Here is a 10488-nt window from a genome sequence, read left to right on the forward strand (position 1 = left end):
AAAATTAGCTGAGTGTGGTGGCACACACCTGTAGTCCCAGCTACTTGGGAGGCAGAGGCAGGCAAGATAATTGCTTGAACCTGGGAGGCAGAAGTTGCAGTGAGCTGAGATCACACCTGCACTCAACCCTGGCTCAAAGCATGACTCCTTTTCTAGATAGATAGATAGATAGATAGAAAAAATATTGGAGACTGGGTAATTTACAAAGAAAAGAAGTTTAATAGGTTCATGGTTCTGCAGTCTGTACAGGAGACAGTGCTGGCATCAGCTTATCATTGAGGAGGGCTCAGGAAGCTTTTAGTCATAGCAGAAGTTGAAGCAGGAGCAGACATATCACATGGCCAAAGAAGGAGCAAGAAAGAGAGAGTGGGAGGTGCTACATACTTTTAAACAACCAGATCTTACAAGAGTTCACTCACTATCCCGGGGACAGGACCAAAAGGATGTTGCCAAACCAATCATGAGAAATTTACCCCATGATCCAATCATCTCCCACCAGGCCCCACCTCCAACGCTGAGAACTGTATTTCAACATGAGATTTGGATAGGGACACTTCCAAACTGTATCTGGGGATAAGCCTAAGGCAGCTTCAACACATTTGAAACAGAAAACCATAAAAATTAGAACTCATGTATGCATTTACACATCAGATATTGTTTTTATTTATTTATTTTTTTTTGAGACGGAGTTTCGCTCTTGTTACCCAGGCTGGAGTGCAATGGCGCGATCTCGGCTCACCGCAACCTCCGCCTCCTGAGTTCAGGCAATTCTCCTGCCTCAGCCTCCTGAGTAGCTGGGACTACAGACACGCGCCACCATGCCCAGCTAATTTTTTTGTAGTTTTAGTAGAGACGGGGTTTCACCCTGTTGACCAGGATGGTCTTGATCTCTTGACCTCGTGATCCACCCGCCTCCGCCTCCCAAAGAGCTGGGATTACAGGCTTGAGCCACCGCGCCCGGCCCTAACACATCAGATATTGTTGAAGGCCTGCTGTGGTACTGTATTAGATTGGTGCAAAATAATTATGGTTTTTGCCATTACTTTTTAATGACAAAAACCTCAATTTTGCGTGAACATAATAGGTACATCAACATTCACTACATCGGGCAATTTTAACTGATGTAATCTCTGAGGATTAGAAAGAAAATAAAGGCTGGAAGAAGGTTCAGAACTTCAATAGAGTTTGTTGCATGTATAGATTTAAATGTAATATAGTTAGGAAGTAAGAAGAGCGGGCTGGGTGGGGTGGCTCATGCCTGTGATCCCAGCATTTTCAGAGGCCAAGGTGGGCAGATCACGAGGTCAAGGGATCAAGAACATCCTGGCCAACAGGGTGAAACCCTGTCTCTACTAAAAATACAAAAAAAATAGCTGGGTGTGGTGACGTGCAGCTGAGGCAGCAGAATGGCTTGCACCCAGGAGGCAGAGGTTGCAGTGAGCTGAGATTACACCACTGCACTCCAGCCTGGCAACAGAGCGAGACCATCAGGTGAAGGACATATGTTCCAAACACACACAGTTATTTCCATCTTTACAAATATAACTCTAGACCACATAATAAAAATGTCTCCCCTGGACCACTGCATAGATTATTTGTCTCTTGTCTTCCACTGTTGTTCCATCGACAATCTATTCACCACGCAACAGCCAGAGTATACCCTTAAAAAATGAAAAACCTGGCTTACCACCTCCTATTGCTTGCCACCTCTCCTAGGACACAGCCCAGGATATTTACCTTGACTTTCAGGCTCCAGATATTCTAGGTCTGGCCACGCTTCCAACCTCATTTCTTCCCTTTTACTCAACCTTCCTTGCCCTCAGCCACATTCACTTGCTGGCTATAGGGGGGCCACAAGGAACTTATTCTCACCCTGGGGCACAGCTATTCTCTCTGCCTGAAATCTTTCTTTTCAAGACTCTGCATGGCTGGCTCTTTACTTAGAACTTAGTGCAAATGGTACAGCACCAGACAGTTCATTCCTAATCACCCGGGCTAGAATAATCCCCTCCTTGCCCATGCCACTTTCTATAGGCTTATCCTGTTTTACCTTCTTCATAGCACTTTTCATTTTTCAAATTTCTCTTGTTTGCTTATTCATAAAATTAATTGTCAGTATTTGCTACCAGAATGGAAAGTCCTTAAGGGTAGGAACTTTTTCTGCTTGCTCACAGCTGTTTTCCTGAAATCTAGAAGAGACCCTGCCTCACAGTAGGTGATAAGCATTAAATAAATATTTGTGGACGCTTGTGGGCAAGTATGTATATGTGTGTATCTGAACTATAAGTAGAATGAAAAAGAAGGAAGTTGCCAAGACAGAAGAGAAAGGGTTTTTGGAGAAAAGATCATGGAGTGATCAAAGGGATATAGGAAAATAGAAATATGTTTTGTGTGTGTATATATATATAATATTATATATATAAAATGCCTCATATACATACAGACAGAAAATAGTTCTGTTGAAATGACTACTTAATATAGCCAGAAAGATGATAGAGCAATAGCTGTGGGAGATACTATGGACAGGTTTGAATTTCACTGGAAAGTGAGAATATGTTTCAACATAGAGGGTTGTTTTGAATTATCTGAGATAGAAAATGATTGAATTGAGCAAGGGGTTTGTACTTAAAAACCAACAGATGGATTAAGGAACGTTTTATTTTTATTATTGTTCTAAAGTCAGTATAATATAATGATAAAAATTTCAAGCTCTTAAGTTAGACAAGCCAGGTCGGGATTTTATCCCCATCACTAAAGACTGCAGCTAAATACAAGTTACTTAAGCTCTCTAAGTGTCAATGTCCTCAAGCATTATATGGGGAGAAAAATGAGATCTACTGCATAGTGAATGCAGGAATAAAATAAGATAATAAATATAGAGTATTTAGCATAGAGTGCAGTACTTAGTATTCAATAAAATATAACTATTCTTCTTTTATATGATATACCAATGTTTTAAGGCATCTGCTTTGATAGACGAACAAGAGACAATGTTTGAGCTAAGAGTAATTAGGAGTATTTTTCAGGAATTCAGATACGGGGTTTAAAGTTTATCTAGGATGTTGGATATTGAAATGAAACATAAATAATGAAACTCAGAGATAGTGTGAAGGCAGAAGCAAATGGTTTCGATGTCAAGATTCAAATTAAAATGTGAAAACCTGATGGTAATACTATTGACTGAAATGAAAACTATGAGAGTGTTCTTTGAGCTACAAGTTACCTTAAAAACACAATAAGAGCACATGGACACAGAAAGGGGAGCATCACACACTGGAATGTTTTGGGGGTGGGTAGGGGAGGGACAGCAGGGGGTGGGGAGGTTGGGGAGGGATAACATGGAGAGAAATGCCAGCTATTGGTGACGGGAGGATGGAGGCAGCAAACCACCTTGCCATGTAAGTACCTATGCAACAACCCTGCGTGATCTGCACATGTACCCCAGAACCTAAAGTACAATTAAAAAAGAGAGAAAAGGCAGGAAAAAGAGATTGAAAAAAAAAAGAATTTCACTAATTAGAAAATAGGTTACTTAAAAGAATTAGCAATTATCATAAAGAGAAAACACCCACTGTAAAAATAAAAAGTGTTATTATTATGTTACCTACTAAATTATGATCTTCTGGAAATAAGGAAGGGTTTGATTCTGGCATAACTCTTACATTTCCAAGTAAGAGTACATACCAGAAAATTATTGATAGGTCTCATTTCATGCACAGTTCTGCTCTGAGGAACTGAGAAGCAATTCTGTCTCCTTTGTCAATGTCTGGAGTCTATAGAAACAGGTCACAATTCCTTGATGCTTCTGAATGAAAGTCTTTGATTACATCTTCAAGTTGTGGTTCTTTCTTTTGGCCAAGATTTATACTATCCAAACAGAATAAAGAGCGGAGACACTGTTGATGTAATTTTTGCTTCGAATCTGATTTACTTTTTTATTTTTATTTTTTAGGATTTCTTTTTTTAAAATTATACTTCAAGTTCTGGGATACCTGTGCAGAACGTGCAGGTTTGTTACATAGGTATGCACATGCCATGATAGTTTGCTGCACCCATCAACTAGTTATCTACATTAGGCATTTCTCCTAATGCTATCCCTGCTAGCCCTCCACTACCCAACAGGCCCTGTGTTCATGTGTTCTCATTGTTCAGCTCCCACTATAAGTGAGAATATGCAGCGTTTGGTTTTCTGTTCCTGTGTTAGTTTGCTGATAATGATGGTTTCCAGCTTCCTCCATGTTGCTGCAAAGGACATAAACTCATCCTTTTTTATGGCTGCTTCGTATTTCATGATGTATATGTGCCACATTTTCTTTATCCAATCTATCATTGATATGCATTTGGGTTGGTTCCAAGTCTTTGCTATTGTGAACAGTGCTGCAACAAACATACATGTGCATGTGTTTTTATAGTATAATGATTTATAATTCTTTGGGTATATACCCAGTAATGGGATTGCTGGGTCAAATGGTATTTCTGGTTCTAGATCCTTGAAGAATCACCACACTGTCTTCCACAGTGGTTGAACTAATTTACACTACCACCAGCAGTGTAAAAGCATTCCTGCTTCTCCACATCCTCTCCAGCATCTGTTGTTTCCTGACTTTTTAATGATCACCACCCTAACTGGCGTTAGGTGGTATCTCATTGTGATTTGCATTTCTCTAATAATCAGTGATGATGAACTTCTTTTCATGTTTGTTGGCTGCACAAATGTCTTTTGAGAAGTGTCTATTCATATCCTTTGCCCATTTTTTGGTGGGGTTGTTTGTTTTTTCTTGTAAATTTGTTTAAGTTCTTTGTAGATTCTGGATATTAGCCCTTTGTCAGATGGATAGATTGAAAAAATTTTCTCCCATTCTATAGGTTGCCTGTTCACTCATTTGACAGTTTCTTTTGCTGCGGATAAGCTCTTTATTTTAATTGGATCCCGTTTGTCAATTTTGGCTTTTGTTGCCATTGCTTTTGCTGTTTTAGTCATGAACTCTTCGTACATGCCTATGTCTTGAATGGTATTGCCTAGGTTTTCTTCTAGGGTTTTTATGGTTTTAGGTCTTACTTTTAAGCCTTTAATCTATCTTGAGTTAATTGTTGTATAAGGTGTAGGGGAGGGGTCCAGTTTCAGTTTTCTGCATATGACTAACCAGTCTTCTCAACACCATTTATTAAATAGGGAATCCTTTTTCCATTGCTTCTTTTGTCAGATTTGTCAAAGATCAGATGGTTATAGATGTGTGGCATTATTTCCGAGGCCTCTGTTCTGTTCTGTTGGTTTATATATCTGTTTTGGTATCAGTACCATGCTGTTTTGGTTACTATAGCCTTGTATTATAGTTTGAAGTCAGGTAGTGTGATGCCTCCAGCTTTGTTCTTTTTGCTTAGAATTGTTTTGGCTATACAGGCTCTTTTTTGGTTCCATATGAAATTTAAAGTGGTTTTTTTTTCCTGATTCTGTGAAGAAAGTTGAAGGTGGCTTGATAGAGATAACATTGAATCTATAAATTACTTTGGGCAGTATGGCCATTTGCATGATACTGATTTTTCCTATCCATGATTATAGAATGTTTTTCCATTTATGTCCTCTCTTATTTTCTTGTTTCCCCAATGGTTTGTAGTTCTCCTTGAAGAGGTCCTTCACATTCCTTGTAAGTTGTATTCCTAGGTATGTTATTCTCTTTGTAGAAATTGTGAATGGGAGTTCACTCATGATTTGGCTCTCTGTTTGTCTATTATTGGTGTATAGGAATGCTTGGTATTTTTTCACATTGATTTTCTATCCTGAGACTTTGCTGTAGTTGCTTATGGGTTTTCTAAATATACAATCATGTCATCTACAAGCAAAGACAATTTGATTTCCTCACTTTCTATTTAAATACCCTTTATTTCTCTATTTTGCCTGATTGCTCTGGCCAGAACTTCTAATACTATGTTGAAAAGGAGTAAGGAGTGGTGAGAGAGGGCATCCTTGTCTTGTGCCAGTTTTCAAAGGAATTCTTCCACCTTTTGCCCATTCAGTATGATATTGGCTGTGGGTTTATCATAAATAGCTCTACTATTTTGAGTTATGTTCCACTGATACCTAGTTTATTGAGAGTTTTTAGCATGAAGTGCTGCTGAATTTTGTCAAAGGTATTTTCTGCAGCTATTGAGATAATCATGTGGTTTTTGTCATTATTAATTTGCATAGGTTGAACCAGCCTTGCATCCAAGGGATGAAACCAACTTCATTATGGTGGATAAGATTTTGATGTACTGCTGGATTCAGTTTGCCAGTATTTTATTGAGGATTTTCACATTGATGTTCATCAGGGATGTTGCCCTGAAATTTTCTTTTTTTGTTGTGTTTCTGCCAGATTTTGGTAACAGGATGATGCTGGCCTATAAAATGAGTTAGGGAGGAGTCTCTCTTTTTCTATTGTTTAGAATAGTTTCAGAAGGAATGGTACCAGCTCTGTACCAGCTTTGTACCTATGGCAGAATTCAGCTGTGAATCCATCTGGTCCTGGGCTTTTTTTGTTTGGTAGGCTATTAATTACTGCCTCAATTTCAGAACTTGTTATTGGTCTATTCAGGGATTTGACTTCTTCCTGGTTTAGTCTTGGGAGGTTGTATGTGTACAGGAATTTATCCATTTCTTCTAGATTTTCTACTTTATTTGCATAGAGATGTTTGTAGATTTCTCTGATGATAATTTGTATTTCTGTGGGTTCAGTGGATATATCGCCTTTATCATTTTTTATCATGTCTATTTGATTCTTCTCTCTTTTCTTCCTTATTAGTCTGACTAGCGGTCCATCTATTTCATTAAACTTTTCAAAAAACAAGCTCCTGAATTCATTGATTTTTTGAAGGTTTTTTTGTGTCTCTATCTACTTCAGTTCTTCTCAGATCTTAGTTATTTCTTGCCTTCTGCTAGCTTTTGAATTTGTTTGTTCTTGCTTTTCTAGTTCTTCCGTGATGTTAGGGTGTTGACTTTAGATCTTTTCTGCTTCCTCCTGTGTGTATTTAGTGCTATAAATTTGCCTCTAAACACTGCTTTAGATGTGTCCGAGAGATTCTGGTACATTTTGTTCTTGTTCTCATTGGTTTCAAAGAACTTATTTATTTCTGCCTTAATTTTGTTATTTACCCAGTAGTTATTTAGGAGCATGTTGTTCAGTTTCCATGTAGTTTTGTGGTTTTGAGTGAGTTTCTTGATACTGAGTTCTAATTTAGTTGCACCATGGTCTGAGAGATTGCTAGGATTTCTGTTCTTTTTGCACTTGCTAACGAGTGTTTCATTTCAATAACATGGTCAATTTTAGAATAAGTACAGTGTGGTGCTGAGAAGAATGTATATTCTGTTGATTTGGGGTGGAGAGTTCTGTAGTTATCTATTAGGTCCACTTGGTCCAGAGCTGAGTTCAAGTCCTGAACATCCTTGTTAATTTTCTGTCTTGTTGATCTGTCTAATACTGATAGTGGGGTGTTAAATTATCCCACTATTATTGTGTGGGGGTCTAAATCTCTTTGTAGGTCTCTATCTTCAATCTCTGATATCCTTTCTTCTGCTTGATCAATTTGTCTATTGATTGTTCATGAAGTTCTTGTGCTGTGTTTTTCAGTTCTATTAGGTCATTTATGTTCTTCCATACACTGACTATTCTGGTTAGCAATTCCTTTAACCTTTGTTCAATGCTCTTAGTTTCCTTGCATTAGGTTAGAACATGCTCCTGTAGCTCAGAGGAGTTGGTTATTACCCACCTTCTGAAGCCTACTTCTGTCAATTTGACAAATTCATTCTCTGTCCAGTTTTGTTCCCTTGCTGGTGAGGAGCTGTGATCCTTTGGAGGAGAGGCGTTCTTTTGGTTTTTGGAATTTTCAGCATTTTCGTGCTAGGTTTTCCTCATCTTCATGGATTTTTCTACCTTTGATCTTTGATGTTAGTGACCTTCAGATAGGGTTTCTGTGTGGACGTCCTTTTTATTGATATTGATGCTATTCCTTTCTGTTTGTCAGTTTTCCATCTAATAGTCAGGCTCCTCTGCTGCAGGTCTGCTGGAGTTTGCTGGAGGTCCACTACAGATCCTATTTGCCTGGGTATCACCAGCAGAGGCTGCAGAACAGCAAAGATTGTTGCCTGTTCCTTCCTTTGGAGGCTTTGTCCTAGAGAAGCAGCCACCAGATGCCAGCTGGAGCTCTCTTGTATGATATGTCTGTTGACTCCTGCTGGGAGGTGTCTCCCAGTCAGGAGGCATGGGAGTCAGGGACCCACTTGAGGAGGCATTCTGTTCCTTAGCAGAGCTCGAGCACTGTGCTGGGAGATCCACTTCTCTCTTTAGAGCCAGCAGGCAGGAATATTTAAGTCTGCTGAAGCTGTGCCCACAGCCGCCCCTTCCCCCAGGTGCTCTGTCCCAGGAAGATGGGAGTTTAATCTATAAGCCCCTGACTGGGGCTGCCTTTCTTTTAGAAATGCCCTGCCCAGAGAGGAGGAACCTGATTTATTCTTAATGTGGCTTCTTCATTTAAAAAAATTGAAGAAATTTTATTTTCATTACCTGAATACTTTTAGATTAAAATATATTATATTCCTATTTATCAGGGTAAAGAGTTGTTTTATAGTAATGTGAATACAGACATGAGTGGATTTTCCTTTCTTCCTGTAAAAATCATGCAAAATTAAAGGGAAATGACAATATATGTACAATTAACAAATTATCTCTCTCTCAATTTATATCATATTTATATAATTTTAAAAGAAAAAAGAACTTTACAACAGTTTTGTAACATTGGGATTTTTGTTATTGTTGTAGTTGGTTAGAATTTGTTAAGCTGCAGTAAAAAAATAGTCCCTAAAATTTCACTGGCTTAAATAATAATAACTGGGGCTGGTGCTTAGGTTCACAGGGTAGCTCTTTTTTTCCCCCCCATTTATTTATTTTATTGCATTTTCGGTTTTGGGGTACATGTGAAGAACATGCAAGATTGTTGCATAGGTACACACGTGGCAGTGTGATTTGCTGCCTTCCTCCCCATCACCTACATCTGACATCTCTCCCCTTGCTATCTCTCCCCAGCTCCCCATCCCCCACCATCCCTCCCCTATTTCCCCCCAACTGAGGAAGGTAGCTCTTTTTTACACAGAAATTCTGGGGCTCAGATCAGTGGCAACTCTGACATTTTCCACCTGTGACTGTTCTAGTGTTGCCATCAATTGAAAGGTGGGAGAACACGGGGGAGACCATGTAGGCAGTTTTCACTGACCAGGCGTGAAGGTGTAGGTGACACACATTATCTCTATTCCCATTCCATTGGCTTAGATCTCAGTCAAATGACCACAGATATCTGCCAGGGAAGTTTGCAAATGAAATTTCCCTGTTTCCAGGAGGATAGGAAATGGAGAATGATGAATTGCCAGTAGGCACAACTGCAGTCTTTTCCATGTTTATCAGAAACAGGGGTTCATGAATGCTCAGACAATTGTAAGGTTACTTACCTAACCAGTTTGACATGTAGCTGTGTGTAGGACCTTGGCAAACTGTCTTATAATTTAGCTTTATTTTATTTTTTTTAATGAGACAACATGTCCTGAGGAGGGCAGGAGCTCACATGTCTTTTATGATATTTTTCTCCAGAAGCCCAAATGGTTAGATGATATGATCAGTAGATGTTTTTGAAGGTTTCCTTCTCATCTCATAAAATGACACCTCATTTTCCATACCTTACTATTTTTCCAAGTTCTTTTTGTAATACCTCAGTCACATTTTGTGGAAGCACTGATGAATAGAAACAGTTTCCCAGGAGAACTATTGATTCTGAGTGGCTGTTGATTTGTTACAGCTTGTAAGACATTTAATAGCTACCCAGATGTTTTTGTTGGTTTAAGACAAATTACCACAGATCTGAAGTGACTTTAATTTTTTATTAAACATGAAACAAAGACAAACTTTAACAACTTTAAAAATTATTCAGAATTGATTTTACATTGTTCTTTAGACCTTACAATTTTAAATCAGGGAACAAATATGCCAATGAACAATATTTATCAAACATCAGGATGGAATCGCTTCTGTGACTGTGGAGGAACTGGCAGACACTTAACAACTTTCAAGGAATGAATGACAGCCTCCTGGTGCAGACAGGACCAAGTTATGACAGAGCTGGAGTTGTACAAAACCTCATGCCTAGTTCTAGTCTTGGTTGTGATGTATTATGTAAACTTGGACAAATGATGTATTTTCTTTGGCTACAGACTTCTTGTTTATAAAAGGTGGAGTGTTGGTCAAGATGAACTTTAAATATTTTTAAGTTCTAACATTTTCCAAGTCAAGAATTAAAGAGACATAAGTTCTATAACATAATTGAACTTTGATGAAAAAGGTCAATGTTGTCGAGAATAGCCTAAGAAAATCTGTCAGGAAGATTTAGAATTTAAGCAAGGCCTTGGAAATTAAGAAAATACAGAGAAGGTTCAGAGCAATAATTTTAGAGCAAGAAGCATATATACAA

Source organism: Sapajus apella, unplaced genomic scaffold (assembly GCF_009761245.1).
Source record: "Sapajus apella isolate SASKATOON/1434 unplaced genomic scaffold, GSC_monkey_1.0 scaffold57, whole genome shotgun sequence".
NCBI lineage: Eukaryota > Metazoa > Chordata > Mammalia > Primates > Cebidae > Sapajus > Sapajus apella.